Raw genomic sequence first — 16,738 nt, 5'->3', positions numbered from 1 at the left:
CTCTTCCACTGGAAGCTTCCTCTAATCCTTCTTTCTCTGTAGTAGAGTCGAATCATTCCCACCACCATGCTCCCTTTACTCTTCCATTAAAGCATTTGACTCTTTCTTTCCCCTGTATTTAACTCTTTCCCCCCCCTCTTTTTCTCTTTCTAATTTTTGAATAGCCTGAGATTAGGGCTATGCAATAGCCCTGAGATCAGGGAATGCAATGAACCACATTGCATTCATCTTTGTGTACCCAGTTAGGCCTGCAGTCACCTAAAGGCTCAACTAGGGATGGAGGACCCACTTCAAAAATGTCACACTCATAGAATGCCAAGTTGATGCTGGATCTTGGCAGAAGACCTCAGGTCCTCGTCACATGGACTTATCCGCAGGACTGCTTGAGTATCCTTACAGCATGGCTGCTGGCTTTTCCCAGAGTGAGTGATGCAGGAAAACAAGGCAGAAGTCACAATGTCTTTTATGACCTCGTCTCAGAAGTTTATGTGTCATTGTTCCTGAGAAACCTCATTGATCACACAGGTCATACCTATTTGGTGTAGGAACAGACTACACCAGGGCATTAATACGAGAAGGAGAGGCTGATTGTGGGCTACCGGAGGCTGGACAACAAAGATGGTGTGATTTTTCAAGAGCCATTATAGTGACAGTTTGTTAGTTTGTTAACAGTCAACGTTCCTGCTTTTATAGAACCTCGTGTTCAAGGTGACAGGAAACAAAAAAATAAGGAAATGAATTAATTAGAACTTTCATCCAGTGTTGAATGTTGTGAGGAAAATTAAGCAAGGTAAGGTAAGGTGAGGTTAGGTGAGCAAGGGCACTGTCCTCTAACGGATGGTCACCCTCTCTGCGAGGGTGGCATGTGGATTGAGATATGAACACAGACAAGAGGCTAGCCACGCAAAGATCTGCGAAAGAGTGTTCCAGACAGGAGGGAGAAGTGCAAAGGCCCTGAAGCAGGAGCATGTATGATATGTTCAAGGACTGGACCAAGGAGGAAAGTAGTAGCAGACAAAGTCAGAGATGCAGCAGAGGCCAGAGCAAAGGGCCTTGTAGGACAGAGTAATGAATTTGGATTTTATTCTAAGTGTGATGAGAAGCCATTGGGGGGTGTTAAGCAGATAAATGACACGATCTAATTTACATATTCTATAAACCACTTTATTAGGGACCTCCTTTATGAGCGATTGCAAAAATCCTGGAAAGATATTAGTTTACACTAGCATAGCAAGGGGGGGGATGGGAAGTTGGTGAAATCAGGATTTATTTTGGCAGTAAGAACATTTGATGGATTGGATGGGGATGAGGAAGAAGAATCAATGATAAAGCCAAAGTTTTTGGTTTGACAGACAGACAGAATGGTGCAGCCATTTACAAAATGGGGAAGACTAGTGAATTATCAGGTTTTGAGTGGGGGGGAAGGATCAAGAATTCCCTTTTGGACATGTTTGTTTGAGGCACCTACAGGTTATCTAAGGGAAGAAGTCACGCAAGATGTTGGACAGGGCTGTGTGGAGAACGGAGGACATCGTCTAAACACGGGCGGCATCTTCATGTACACAAATTAAGGTAAGGCAAACCTTGATTGTGCTATTTCAGAAGAGGGAGAGCCTGTCTTCCCACTGAGCATATTGTGGGAGATTCACAGAGGAGGTGGTGGCATTTGGGCTGCCCTTTCAAAGGGGATTCCTGCCGTGGGGATAAGGGAGGAAAGTTTGAAGGACAGAGGCGCAGTTTGCAGGGAGGTAAGGAGACCAGTTAGGAGACTGCTGTAGCAGTGCGGTTGAGGGGTGATGACGGAAGGGACAGTGAAGGTGACACCTGGAATGAGAGGGAAAGAACATAGATGTGCAGGGAGTCAAAAATAACATGGTAGTTGACCCCGTGGGACAGAAGAGGAAGAATCAAAGGGGCCAAGCTCTGAGCCCATCAGTGAAGAACAGTGCTGCAGCGAAGCAAGGAGCTGGTCTGGGTTGTGTCTGGTTGCAGAGGGCAGGGCTGGGGAGAGAGGTGTCTGGGAGAGATGATGAGTCTACAATGCCAGCAAGACACCTAACTGGAAATGCCCCCTTCTGCTGCTCTAGAAACGGGTTTGGAAATACAAATTAGGGCTTTGGCTACCAACCATGTTCCTGAATTTCAGAGGAAAGATATGGTTAGGAGAAGAGAGAGAAGAAAAATAATAGCGCTTCCCCAGGCTAGTTCAGGAGGACAGGGGCAAGTCACACAAAGCCACAGATTACTGTTAGCATCTGAAGGCTGATCCCTTGACTCCCTACTCCCTGGGCCTCAGGACTTTCTTATTCTCTCTTAGCATGTAGTAGGTGCATAATAAATGAATCGATTTCCCTCAGAGGAGACGATCTCTTCTGCAGCTGCAGCTATCACTGAGTCCCCTCTTCTCAGCTGTGGCTTCAACCCTGAAGTTGGGCAGCTCCTTGCCCCTCCTGAAGACCCCAAGGTTACCCTTTGTACTTCTCCCATCTACCACTGCTGCTTCTCACAGGGGGTGTGGATTCTCTCTGAGCTGCTTCTCTCAGCATGGGCAGGGGCGGAGAAGCTTGCTGTTTGATTTAGACCCTAATTCTCTCCTGGCCTTTGTTGTTTGCTCCTTGTTCGACTCCTCTATGCACTAGGCATATGGGGGCAGGAGGGTTGAAAGAGAGGGGCCTAAAGTCATGTTAGGCACACTGGGCAGGTTGGTCCCACCCTGGGGACATTTAAAAAAAGGCACATGCCTTAAGTATGTTTGAGTGTGGTGATTTATCCTTAGTAACCCCACACATTTCTGTTGTTTACATAAAAATGAAAAAGAAAATGCTTTAGCAGGAAACTACTCCTCAGTATGTCAGAAAACACCAGAGCGTATAAGTCAATTTCATGAAATGTTTTCCTTAAGGGAGATGGTTTGGGAATTAAGATATTGCAGCCCGGCCTTGGACATTGGTTAGCTCCCCATCAGACACGATTTTCTATAATGTAGTATCTGTCACAGTACGACTTGATTCGCCCCAGGAAAGTGACTGGATCCTCACATCACACCCTGCAAGTTAGAATTGCTCATGTTTCTTGGTTCTGACCCAGGGCCAACGAAGCCTTCCTTTCCAGCAACGTCAAGATGTGAGTTTGAGGTATCACACAGCCCTTTCTCATGAATTCCCACTCGGGTTCCTCAGGGGACAAAACAAAAGCTTCATATGAGCTGCTGTTTGGGTTCTAGTCCCTCAGCATGTCCTCCTCCTCGTTTTTCTTCCTTGTGGACTGCCGTGCGACCCATCTACCAGGATCCTTATCATGTGATCTATCTCCTTTTTCAGTCCTGCAAAATAACTTGTCTTGCTGTTCAATAGCATCTGAGCATTAAAATAAAGGGTCAAAAGTGTAGCTTTCCCTTTTTTGTTTTGTGGCTTCTGGGACCTGCGTTCTTTAGTGAATTCTGCATCTGGCACGACCCAGGCCTCACGGGAAAGCTTGGCTTTCTGCTCTTCCTCAGGCCCCACGTCCCCTGCTCCCCGTCCAGTGGCCAAAGATGAATCCCCCGTTCTCCAGGAAAGAAAAATGCCACCTTTCCCTATTAAGGTTGTGAGCAGAGTGGGGCCAAATGCCATCTCTGAGGAAGGGGAGGAGGAATCCCACATCAGTGTGCTAAAGTTGCCATAACAAACCGGGTGGCTTAAACAACTGAAAGCTGCTCCATGCGGTTCTGGGAGCTGGAAGTCTTGAGTTCAGGTGTGAGCAGGGTTGGTCCCTTCTGAGAGCTGTCAGGGAAGGATCTGTCCAGGCCTCTGTCCAGGGCTTGTGGGTGGCTACCCTCTCTGTGTTTCCGTTCACATCATCTGCCCTCTGTCTGTGTTTCTGTATCCAAATCTCATTTTCTTATAAGGATTTATCAGTCATATTGGATTAAGGCCCACCCTAATGTCCTCACTTTCATTACCTCTTTAAAAACGCTAATTCTAAATACAGTCCAGTTCTGAGGTCCGGGGGTGGGGTGGGTTAGGATTTCGGCCTAGGAATTTTTTGTAAGGGGACGGAGAAGGGAACAATTCAGCCCATAACAGATCCTCATTCAACTGCCGAGCCTGAACCCTGCGTGACAGCAGCGTGGTCCCACAGCCTGGATTCATGGGCCCCCAGGGCAGCCTCTCGGACCTACTTGCCTGTCTAGGAGTTGCCTCCCAGAGTGGAAAATTGCTGGCATTTGTGCTTCTTTCAACTCGGGAAGGTGGATCATGTCTCGAATCCCTGTGATAATTACTGCTACTTTACAGCCATCGCAGAGAGAGGTAAAAGAGGAAGGGGAAAGCCCATCAGAGGATGTGATGTCGAATCTCTCTGGGCTTCTGTTCCTTCCTTTTTACTTACTCCGTGGGCCACATTGAAGACAGGAGCTGAGAGGGTGGGTGCATGTCTTTGCATTCAAATATCCTTCCCTAGTGAAGCCTTCTCGGTGCATCCCCCGGCCCCTTCCCCACCCTGGCCAACTAACCACTTCCTCCTCTGGATTCTTGCATTTTTCATGTGTACCTTTATTTGAGCATTAGCCACATCACTGTGACTATTTGTGTACGTGTGTATCTGTTTACACTAGCCTGTCAGCCTGTCCATGTGGGACCATCTCTATGTCCCCAGCACCAAGCACCCATCACACAGTTATCCAGTGCTGAATGAGTAGGTAAGGTGTGAACACCTGTCCTCCTGTCAGAGAAGTTGCTAGTACTAATACAGTATGCCAGTGACAGACAGCCTACTTAGTATGTGTGTTATTTCAGGTCCTCCAGGAAGTGGACACCAAGACAGGGATTTAGACACACAGGGGATTTACTGGAGGAAGCGTCTATGGGAGACAGAAAGCTGCAGGGAGAGGCTTCCGGCCCACTGCGGGTCTGAACCCCGAAAGGGAGGGGGGGAAGGCAGGTGTTCCAGTGGGGGAGAGAGAATCTCCAGAAAGGTTCTGCCAGGCTGACGAGTCCTAGACTCGAGTCACTGTAAGAGGAGTCCTGGGTCTCTCCAGAATGGCTCGCATCAGCGTCCCTGCCAGGCTCCTTCCACGGCTTGGAGCCGCCCACAGGAAGCATGGCCTTGGCACAAACTTGGTGGCATGGTGACAGTGTGGATGTGAATTTAGAGACAGCAGCTGAGATCATCAGTCTGCTCCTTTCCATTGCTCTTCCTGAAGCAGGAGGTCTGGGTGACACAGTTTCATGGCAGCCACAATACAGAATAGTAACAACAATAATTAATAACAATTAGCACCGATTGGTATGATGCTACTTGTACTCTAGGTACGAGCTCGTTATTGTCCACAACAACGCTAGGAGGTAGCCCATTTAACAGATGAGGAAATGGAGGCAACAGAGTGTATATCTTCTCTCCAGAGCTCCTCTCCACTAAGCTGGCCAGAACCCAGTTGGCCAGCGTGAGTCACTCAACTATCTGATGCCAGGAACAAGGTGGGGGGCCCTAAATGCCTACCACCAGGCTCAGTCTGCCGGCTCAGTGACTCAGCCTGGGCTTGAGCTCGTGCCTATACCCTTTCCTCTTGCACATCTGTGCTTTCCTTGGTAATGTACCTCTTGAGGTCCACCAGTAGGGAGAGTGTGCTCTGCTGCCTGTGCTAACAGGATTTAGCTTTATGTGACAGGAAGACTAATATCGGCCCTGAGTCATGTGCTGCTGGAGACAGAGTGTGGATGCTCTTTGTTAAGCTCCCGGGGTCTGGAAGGAAGCAGCTATGCTCTTGTTTAATTCCATATGAGCAGCTTTTTTATTTTTACAAATAGTCCTCTTGCTGTTAGGGAGTGAGTGAGCGACATAAATCATCATCATGTCTTTGGCAGCCAGGATTTCTTGGGCATGGTCCTCATTAAAGTCTTTAGTTGCAGGGTTCCTGGAGACCTTCCTTTGATACCTAAAAACATCAAACTGAAAAAGCCCTGGTGAGGAGGAGGAGGCGGCTGCGGAGGGGGAGGGAAGAAGGGGGTGGGGAGGAAAGGGCGGAAGCTCACAAGGACCCCAGAATTGCTGTTGGGAAACAACGAGGCAAAACTAGAATGATTATAATCCACAGCTACAAAAAATAAATAAATAAAAATTCAGGAGCCGGAGCAGCAGAAGCAATAAAACTTTCCTGCTGAACAGACTCCAAGATGCCCAGACAAAGAAAAGAGAAAGCTGCACGGGCGGGAAGGCTGGTGTCTCGAGGGTGATTCACGAAAAAAGGAAAAGTTCCCGGAGCCTTTCCGTCCCCAGACCCCGCGCAGCGGGCGCTGGCCATCAATGAACTAACCTTTTCCTAAGGCCTTGTCTCCCTGCTGGGCGGGAATCCAACCCGCGGGCAAAGGTCACCGGGAATACCATCACGCTGCTGGCAGTGGCTGTTCATTCACAAAATGAGCCCCTTTGTGATAAAAGGCGGGCGGGAGCGCAGGCCCGGTTTGTGTGCATTCCGAGCCGGTGGAGGAGAACTGCCAACACGCCCGGTCAGTGGGAACCCGGCAGCACATGCGTCTCACTTTACACGATTGATGTGGCCCTGCAGAACCATGTACTTCGAATTCCTATAAATCAAATCGCATTTTAAATGCACCCGGGGAGCGGGCCATTTAAAGGAACCCTGCAGTGACTCTTTTTGCAAAGTGAAAAATCACTGCTGAATTGATCCATTTTGCCACGAAGTAACAAACATTTATTGAGTGCTTATAATGTACCATGCAAAATACTAGGTGCCACGAGCGTTTCTTAAAACGGGGTGTCCGTGAGCGGGAGACAAGTCTTGGGGGAGAGGGTTATTTTGGGTTCTGGTTAAACCAGGATAAGCTGAGCAGGGGGAGAGACTGCAGCTAGAGCCTTATCCTCCTGTCCCGGCTAACAGAGCCACCAGTTGGTCTCCCTCTGGGAAACCTGCAGTATTTCTCATTCATGATGACAAACAATGCTCAGTGGGGTTTTTTTGCCTAAAAGAGGAGGCTATGGCCAGAGGCTCAGGGAAGAGGCCAGAGCTTCTATCAAAGAATACAATCTGAATCAAGTTTTCAAATCAATATCCACCCATGCTGGCGATCTTCTCTTTCTGTGGTTCTTTCCAGTAAACTCAATGTCAAGCTTATTCATTCTGGGCTCCTATAGAGAGCTTGGTGTTACATAAATTTGCATATAATTGGAGTTAAATCATATCTCCAAGACATATCAGTAACTTGTAGCCTCTAACATTTGGGAAATGTACTTGAAGACACTTTCGAAAGAGATCCTAAAATAACCGAGGCTGTGGAAAAACTAAACAAAACAAAAAATTTTCACAGAAACAGATTCAACCTGGACGTTAAGAGCACAGACCCAGGTATTACACTGCCTGCCTGGGAGTCCCGGGTCTGTCATGTTGTTATATGATCTCGGGCAAGTTATTTATCGGCATCGTGTTTTGGTTTGTTTGTCAATAAAGTGCAGATAAATCATAGAACCTACCTCACAAGGTACCTGTAAGGACTCAACCAAAAGTGGTGTTATAAAGGCTTAATATGTGCTTAATAAATGCTAGTTATTATGATGTTGTAGTTCATTTCAAAAGTGAAATCCTAGACACATACTGCCTGGTCTGAGAGGTTTGGCCGTCCGGCAGCAGTTGGCTGTCCACTGGACGAGCCTCGTGAAGAAGGGTTACAACGTGCACTGAAGTCTCGCTACTGTTGGCACACACTGTGTGTCTCCTAAGGGAAGAGAACTCTGGGCGAGCAATTAGGGCCTTTGCACACACTATTTAGAGAAGCATCTCAGGCACTTAGAATGGAAAAACGATCTTGTGAAGGGATCACTGAGTCCAAACACTTAGTTTTATATAATGAAGAAAACCACAAAACTCAGATGAAGTAAGACACTTAGCCAGAGTATATATCTTCTTTTAAAAAAAAATTGTCTCTAACCTTCCAATCCAGGATGTTTCCTGGTTAAAAAAATAAAAAATAAAAATAAAAAAGGAGGGGGGTTTTCTCCAAAGCTAGAATAAGATACAATGTGCTTCATCAGACAGAGAAGATGGTTACCTTTTTTTTTTTTTTGTAAGTAGCTAGGTCATGACTAGAAACTGTTACAAACAATCCCTCTAGACAGAATCAGGGGACAGGGATAATAGCATACCCCCTACAGGTAAGGAGATAAAGCTAATAGGTAATAGGCTTAGTGACAAAGTTCTTGTTTTTAGGGGTAAGATTCATTCTAAAGTTCTAAGGAGAACTTTGATGGGAACAGTCATCTGACAAAATTGGTGAAGAGAACGATGAAGTGTTGGCGTTTCCCACGCACGGAGAAAACTTGGTGCTGGACAAACGTAGATGACACGCATGGCACTGCCCCACCCCGCCGACAATCCCAGTCAGGCGCGTTCCCCAGAGCACCCCAGCTCTACTCACGTGAACCATTACTGCCCTACCTGAGCCTCTCACCACAAGCAGGCAGACTGAGTGGCCATAAATCCACATCGGCCAAGCAATCGTGGATTTACCACGAGCGGGGAGAATTACCGTTACCTAGAGCAACTCTGTAGGCTGCACATGCTCCCCAGATGCCAACTCCTTAATGTTCTTTATTGAAACAGAATGTGCTGAATGTCTCTCGGAAACCTCTTAGGCAGAGCACAGATCCCAGGGAATTCCCGGAGACTTTCCCTTGCATCTGGGGAGAATCCACGATGCCTTGAGGAATCTCCCTTCCTCTCCAAGTCTTCTAAAACATGTTCTCCGCAGCGCTGAAGTGGAGATGTGAACTCATTTATAACCAATGACAAAGTCAGCTCTGGCCTGGGGCTCTTGCCAGAATTCTCTTCCGCAGCATGCCTCCATCTTAATGTCTTCCCCACCCAACGGCCTGGGAGATCACTGGAAAAGTGCCCCAGCTACATTTCACCATGTTCAAAAGCTAAAGCCACAGCAGTACCAAGGTACAGTTGGCTCTCTATATCCGCGGGTTCTGCATCTGGGGATTCAACACACCGCTGATTGAAAATATCCCCCCCCCTAAAAAAAGGTAAAAAAGAACAATACAATGATTAAAAAATAATACAGATTTGAAAAATACGGCACAACTATTTACATGGAATTTACATTGCATTAGGTATTATAAGAAATCCAGAGATGATTTAAACTATGCAGGAGGACGTGGGTAGGTTATGTACAAATACTACCCCATTTTCAACCAGGGACTTGAGCACCTGAGCATTTTGGTTTCTGCTGGGGGTCTTGGAACCAATGCCCTGGAGATACCGAGAAATGACTATTCTCATGGACTTGGACAATAAACAAAAAGCTGTCTTAAGTTAAAATAGGAAAAAAATAGGACTTTGGACAAGCCGGCCCCAGAGTGAGATGAAATCAGAGTACAGACACCAACATGAAGAGTTAGGCAAAAAGACAGTGCAATTCAGAAGTGTAAGTGATAAAAATTCAAAAGCAATTGGAAACGCTGCGGAAAACAAGCCAGAAAGCAGTAAGACTCCTCTCGTGGAGGCCACTAGGAGGTGACCAGCCCAACAGCTGAGACAGAGAAATGACTGACTGTATTCATCTCCCTCTGCAGATCCAGTGGGAAGCTTGGAACAGGGCAAGAGGTGGAGGCAAACAGCCACATGGTGGAAGGAGGCTCTGTGTCAGGGGGATACCACTGCACAGTGAGAATGTGCTTGTGCAATTCTTTGGGATGATATTCAAAGAATGAAAATCCTAAGCCAAACTGTAGAGGCAAATCTGTCTGAACTTGGGGCTAGCAGGAAGCAGGAGAGCAAAACTTGCTGAGGTGCCCAGAGGAAGCCTGGCTTCCTGAAGAAGCGTGGATATCCACAGATTGAACGCAATGCTCTAAATCCATAGAAACCCAGCCCGGGCCTACACTTAAGGCCACATGTTAATTCTCTGGGTTTTCACCTTTGTGTCTACCCTCTTTGGAAATCCATGAGCCCATTGGCTGGTGAAAGGGACTCAGTGACTCCTCGGAGAAGACAGTAACCCAGTGGAAAAAAAGCAAACAACGAAACTCTCAAACCCTAATGAGGGGCTTTGATGGAAAAGAAATGAGCAGGGCTTCTGGAAATACCACTGGGCTGCAAGCTTCTGAAAAACAAAGGTGGTGTCTTTCTGGTTTTTGCAAACCCTGCAATGCCTGGCTTTCAGTTTGTGGTTCATGAGGAGCTGCTGAATCTAACACAGAGGAGGGACACTGCGTGATGGGGTCTGTCCAGGGGGGGAATTTGCTTCGCACTTAGCAGTTGGTGGCCTTAGGCAAGCACATTTGCATCTCATAGCGTCAACTTTCTCATCTGCAAAGTGAAAACAACAACGTCCACTGCACGGAGCTGTGACGGGGAGGATGGGTAAAGACTTGCATGCATGGTATTGGCAGGTGGCCTGCCACAGACAAAGCTCGTCATCATCTTTATTTTCATCATTGTCATCCTCCTCCTAGTTCTCACCCAAGCCCATCATGGATACACTTTCCCAGCAGTGACTGACATTTCTATCCACCATAGCAGGCGGGCAGTGTCCCCTACCTATGCCTTATGTAATACCGTAACAGTGTCAAAAGCCAAGTGCCTGTCCGTCTCCCCTGCTGAGTTCTAGAAGGAACTTCCTCCACTCCCAGATTGCTAATGTCTGAAATTTCCCTCCCTTCTCTCTGCTGCATACCATGCAGCTGCCTGGGAGTCCTGCCCCTTGAGCCTATCCCCGCCAGGACTAGCAGAGAAGGGGCAGGAAAGGGAGGGAGGGAAAGCCTTGGAAAGGGTAACCCCCAACATGGGCCCAGGTCCCTCCTCTGCACGCACAGCAGGGCCGCCGCACCTGGAGCCCAGGCCTCAGCTCTCTGCTGGCACCCGGGCTCCCACATGCCTGTCCACCCCCATGAGGAAACACTGTGGGACACTCACTCTGGGTTTGTCCCCTCCCAGCCTTGTAGGCAACTTCAGGCCTTCCCATCTCCTCTCCCTAGTCCCATTATTATCCCTCAGGTACCGTGTTTCCCTGAAAATAAGACAGGGTCTTATATTTATTTTTCCTCAAGAAGACACCCTAGGGCTTGTTTTCAGGGGGTGTGTTATTTTCCCCTCAAAGCCTCAGCTTGCAGCACGCACAGGATGGCCGGGACCTGACAGGGGGAGCCGACCTTGTTGGTGGGGCTGCCCGCACCTTTCCGGTCACCTCTGGGATAGTAGCTGTCACGATGGGGCAGATGAGAAGGGCTGCTGCTCGTCTTCTTTACCGCTTGGGGACGAAATGCATGGGTTGTGCAGACATGCTGCGCAGCCACGCCCATCACTAGGTCTTGTTTTTGGGGCATGGTTTACATTGCGCAAATGCTTAGACATCCTGCTAGGGCTTATTTTATGGGTAGGTCTTATTTTTGGGGAAACATGGTACTGTTTCTCCTTCCTTGGGAGAAATGGAGTGAGAAGGAAGGTTTCTTACTCCTTGCCTGCTTCCTGTTGTTGTCAGAGGTACAAACCCTTACAAAACCTCAACACGATGTCTGCCTGCTCAGGCGGGGGGATGTTGCTGGCTTCCATTTTCCCTCATCTCTGAGTGGGGTGATGGGATGCCAGGGAGGCCTGTCTGAAGCAGCAGGTGGTTCCTTCCTTGCGGCCCTGAGATAAGGCTGAGCAGGGGATGCACTCTGGCAGGAATCTCCTCACCCTCCCAACCATCCATCTTTGTCCCATTGGACTCCCCCCGGAAGCCCTTAAAGTCGCCATTCGTGGCTTTTGGACTGACAGACACCCCCAGCCTGCCTGTCCAATAAGAAGCATCATGGAAGGAGGGACAGGAAGCCATCCATCTCTCTGTCCGAGCCAAGGCTGGGGGCAGGGGTGGAGTGGGAGGGACCTCAGGAACATATTTGCCAAGGGTATCTGGGAGTCCTGGTAATTAGGCTCCACGGCCAGGATCCAAGAGCACCAGCCTAGAAACCCAAACACGCTTGAAACAGCCCATACTCTTGAAAATAAAAAATAAAAAAAACCCTCAAATCTTTGAGATATCATGTTTTCTATTCTGTTAATGATAGCAACTTAATCAGATGGGGAAGAGTACCAAGTCACAGAGTTTTGAGAAAACAAAGACTCAAAGGGGACATGCCTCACTGAAGAGTCTGGCATGGCCAGCTTTACTTCTATTAATAGGAAATCCATCCTAAGTAAATAATCAAAAATGTACAAAGATGGGTAGAAAAGATGATTAACAGAACATTATTTGAAGAGAGGAAAACTGGAAGCAACCTAAATGTTTACCAATATGGACATGATCAAGTGTGTATTAGAATGTTAAAAAATGAGGTATCATTCAGTACTGTGGGGAAATGCTTAATAACACAAATATATTGCATTGATAAAAGGTAAGATACAAAGCTATGTATTTATGTGTAAATATGTACACATAAGGAAAAGACTAGAGGTTAGGCATGGTGGCTCATGCCTGTAATCCCAGCACTTTGGGAAGACAAGAAGGGAGGACTGCTTGAAGCCAGGAGTTCGAGACCAGCCTGGGCAACATAGCAAGACCCCATCTCTAAAAATATCTTTAAATTAGCTGGGCATGGTGGCAGGCTCCTGTAGTCCCAGCTACTTGGCAATCTGAGGCAGGAGGATCCCTTGAGCCCCGGGGTTAGAGGCTGCAGTGAGCTATGATCGTACCACTGCACTCCAGCCTGGGCAATAGAGCAAGACCCTGTCTCAAAAAAAGAAAAGACTAGAAAAAAATAGAGGAAAATGTTCACTGTGATTTTCTCTGGGGCATATGGATCAAGGCTGATTTTTTTTTTCATCGCTATATTCTTCTGCATTTTTAAACTTTCCTATGGTTAGCACATTTATTTTTTCCAAGTACAAATGTATTTTAACTTCCATTTAAATAATTATAAAATAAAGATTTTTTTTAAAAGACAGAAAAGTGCTTTAGTGATGACCAAACAAGATTCTATTGTTTTCTTCCCTCAACGGCCAACCTGCTAAGAAAATAGGGGCAAGGCATTGAACTCCCTCTTGTGAAAAGCAGCAGCACTGGCATTACATTTGGTAACTCAATTACTTGCTTGCAAGGTCTGTATTTGAGTTCTGCTGCCACAAAGGAAACCTCTGGTGTCCCCCATACAGGGAGGGCAAGCACTAAGGTCATTTTAAAACCTCCTTCGTCCCTGTACTTGGACAAGTGAGATCGTGTGAATATTAGCATTCACCTGAAGTTATGTGATTTCCAGGGAAGGTGCTAAGAGCACCTGTGCAACCTTGAGAAATTACGCCTGGGCATCAGGACAGCCTCGGTCAGTAAACAGTGTGCTCTCTAGGAAACAGGCAGTTCCAGAACTCGGAAGGACCACAGTACCGAATACCGACAGCCGATGCTGTTCGTACTTCTTTATTTTTTCAACTTGAAAAAATTATTTTTTTTATGTCTCTCTCCTCCTCTGTTTGTCCTGGCCCTTCTTAGGGCCACCTCGTTTATTTCCCTCCATCCCAATGTGGTACCAGTAAAATACAGAAGCCCCAGTTAAATTTTAGTTTCAGATTTTAAAAATGAGTAAAATTTTTGGTATAAGTATTTCCCAAATATTGCATGGGATATACTTATACTAAAAAAAATTAGTCACTGCTTATCTAAAATTCAAATTTAACTGAGTGTCCTATATTTTGTTTGCTAAATTTGGCAAACTCCTCCCCTCCTGACCCTGTGCCAACCAGGCTATTTCCTGATGTTGAGAAGTCACAGGAGTAAAAGTAAAACCCTTAAGGAAACCAATCAGTTGCCTTAGACACAGAAGAAGAGGGAGAAAAAAAAATCTCATTCCTAATCAGGAACCCACATGACTTAATGTTTTAAACTTCTTCAGGGAGAAACAAGTTCTAATATGGCCCCTTCCAACAGCTGAAATTATCATTAATATTGTTTCTGATTTAAGAAAAAGGAGCTAGAATCATTGTTTACCATAACCTTAAAGTAGTGTTATGGTCCAGACTGACATGTTTTGGGCTGGTTTCAATTAATTCCTCTTGTATTAGGGGCAAAAGTCCTTAAGGCTGCTTCCTAGGGTAGAGTTTGGAAATAACCAATTGTTGCCTACCTGTGCTCCTGAGCACACGTTACTGGGCACATGTATTTCTGCCACAGGTAACAACAGCCACCTCAAATCACTGATGAGTTTTCTTGGAAAGTAGGTAGACCCTTTTCAGAGAAATACTGTTGTTGTTTTTAATAATGACATTTTTGCCCTCTCATGTATATAAGGTTGTAACAAACCTTCCAGTTACTCTGCACCAAATACAGTGAGTTCTTTGTGAGGCTGTGTTGTGTTGAAGGGCCTACACAATGTCACCTGGATCATCCTTCTACCTGTGGAAAAGACTTTGTTCAAATCATGCCAGCAGAATCGTGTTTTATTTAAACCTTAATTAAATCAAAAACTCCAATTATACTCAAGGTGATAGAAGCCACGGTAAAGTATTTTAGGATTTTAGGTGAATGGGTTTGAGTCCTGGCTCTGCCACATACTGGCTATGTGGCCTTAGGCAATTTAGTTAACTCAGCTGTAAAACAAGGGTCATTGTGAGAATTCAATGAGTTAATGTATGCACAGTTCATAGAGCAGTGTCTGGCACAAAGATGAGATCCACAAGGGTTAGTGATGAGTAATATTATCCTTTCACACGACTGATGGAGCGTAAATTGTCACATTTCAAAAAATCAATAAGACAACGTGTCTTAAGAATCTCAATGCTGTTCTTAATATTTGACACCATTATTTCCAATTTCTAGAAATCCACCCCGATAAAATAATTAGAGATGCAGGCACACACATAGGTACAAAGAAATTCATCACAGTATTATTTTTATGGCCAGATCCCGGTAGCAGCATAGAGTCCAACACCAGGGAACTTGTTAAATAAACAGAGGTATATAAATTTGGTAAACTATTTGCACAGTCACTAAATATCATGCTTTTTAAAGGATACTTATTTAATGTCCTGGGAAATTATTAGGACTAACTAGAAAAAAGGAAAAACATAATAAAACATAGGTTTCTTTTAATATATAAGCTATGACAGACCCTGGTGATAGCTGCAAGGCAAGGACTATTGGCCATGTGTTTGTCTTTTTGCACAGAGTTACACTAATGATCAACAGTAGAATCCTTGAAAAATTATTACATATGTATACTCAGTCTAATGGAGCAGGCAAGGGAAGCACAGATGGCTACAAGGATCCCACTAACACATTTACAAGTCCAAGAGAGGCTATAGGTAAAATGGTGTAGAGAGATGGCTAATGGATTTTCCCCCATGCAGCGCTCTGATCAAATGAGAATGGCTGCCTGGCAGGATGTGCTCAAAGTGACTCAGAGTCTGTCCCTGCTACAGGAAAATCTGCTATGATTAATAATGTCTGCCATTGATGCAGAAGGGTAAGACTGAGACTCTGTCCTTTCTCATAGGAAAACATGCTGTGATCAATTAGTAATGTCTGCCACGGACGCAAAAGGAGTCAGCAGCACAGGCAACACATATTTGCCATCTCTAACACTAATGATAAAGGCAGCCAAGGAATCAAAGAGAGGCGAATTTATCCAAGAAAAATCTCAAAGAAGTTTCCATATTCTTCATGAAATTGGCCTAGAACCTTTAACCTGTAAGTACATAACATGTCATACTGAAACAAGAGCAAAGGATTGATTAGATTAGGAAGAAGGACTGGAGAGCCAAGTAGGTTAGACTGGAGACAGAAAATGGATGTATAGAACACATAATTCACTCCATTTGTGGGGAGTGAAATGAAAAGCCAGGGTCTGGAGAAATCTTGGTCAGGACTAAGGAGCATGCTGGTAGCAGGTTATCAAGACAAGGACTATCAAACATTACCTCATTTAATAATCCCAACTCCCTCCCATGGTAGGAACTGTGGTTTCTATTTTACCAAGGAGGAAACTGAAGCTCAAAGATTTTAGGGTTGCACAGCTAGAAATGTATAGAGCTCTCTCATGGCAGGTCTGCCTGATGCCAACGACTGGAGTTTATTCCAAGCCCCCACTCACCTCTCTCTGACAATAAAGCAAATCCCACTACTCTGTGTATTATGAGAGGATTTTGCTATAAGGTAAAAACCAAGGAAGAAGCCAGAGATCTAAATATTCCCAGCTTGAGTCTTTCTCTAATTTGCTCTCACACTATTTTTCCTTATCAACGTTATCTGATTTGGTGGAATCGATTAATAATCAAGTAATAATTTTCAAATAGCCAAACCCAAAGCTGAATAGTTACCTCACTGAATCTTCACAACCATCCTACACAGAGTACGTAAGAGCACAGGCATAGAAGAGAAAGCCCTGTGAGGGTCTCGTCCTCCAGGGAGGGAGGCGAGGTGTGGACTGAGAAGGTCAGAGGGAGTCCTCCAGGCCCACAAGCGCCAAACAAGCCCAGGGTAGACCTGAGCCCTGGCCCAGTGCCAGCTTCTCTCAGCACGGACTCAGCAGCGAGGTTGCCAAAGGCCAAATCCAATTCAGTAAACACAGACTTCTGTTAAGCAAGTGTTCTTGCTTTTGCTGAGCGTCAGCTGGGGGCTGCCTGTGCCTCCAGTACAGAAGTTCTGCAGAGAGGCCAAGTGCAGAAATCTGTGCCTGAGATTTTCTACTTTTACAAGAAGAATGGCCATGTGGGGCTCTCGGCCAAGGTCAACCTGGAATGAGAAGGCTGAGCCCTGGCTCAGAGGAGCCA

General features: G+C 46.0%; 1 protein-coding gene and 1 long non-coding RNA gene across 2 annotated transcripts in view; one reads left to right on the top strand and one right to left on the bottom strand.

The window, feature by feature from the left end:
• Positions 1-16,738, bottom strand: part of MSRB3 (methionine sulfoxide reductase B3) — a 294,311-nt gene that overhangs the window by 92,923 nt on the left and 184,650 nt on the right. The gene's annotated exons all lie outside the window — the stretch shown is intronic.
• LOC142873401 (uncharacterized) lies at positions 560-3,167 on the top strand. The gene is made up of 3 exons (XR_012921460.1): positions 560-621; positions 1,471-1,572; positions 3,088-3,167. It is a non-coding gene; the product is annotated as an uncharacterized LOC142873401 (long non-coding RNA).

Source organism: Microcebus murinus, chromosome 10 (assembly GCF_040939455.1).
Source record: "Microcebus murinus isolate Inina chromosome 10, M.murinus_Inina_mat1.0, whole genome shotgun sequence".
In the NCBI taxonomy this organism is placed as follows: domain Eukaryota; kingdom Metazoa; phylum Chordata; class Mammalia; order Primates; family Cheirogaleidae; genus Microcebus; species Microcebus murinus.
This window is presented reverse-complemented; position numbering and strand designations above follow the sequence as displayed.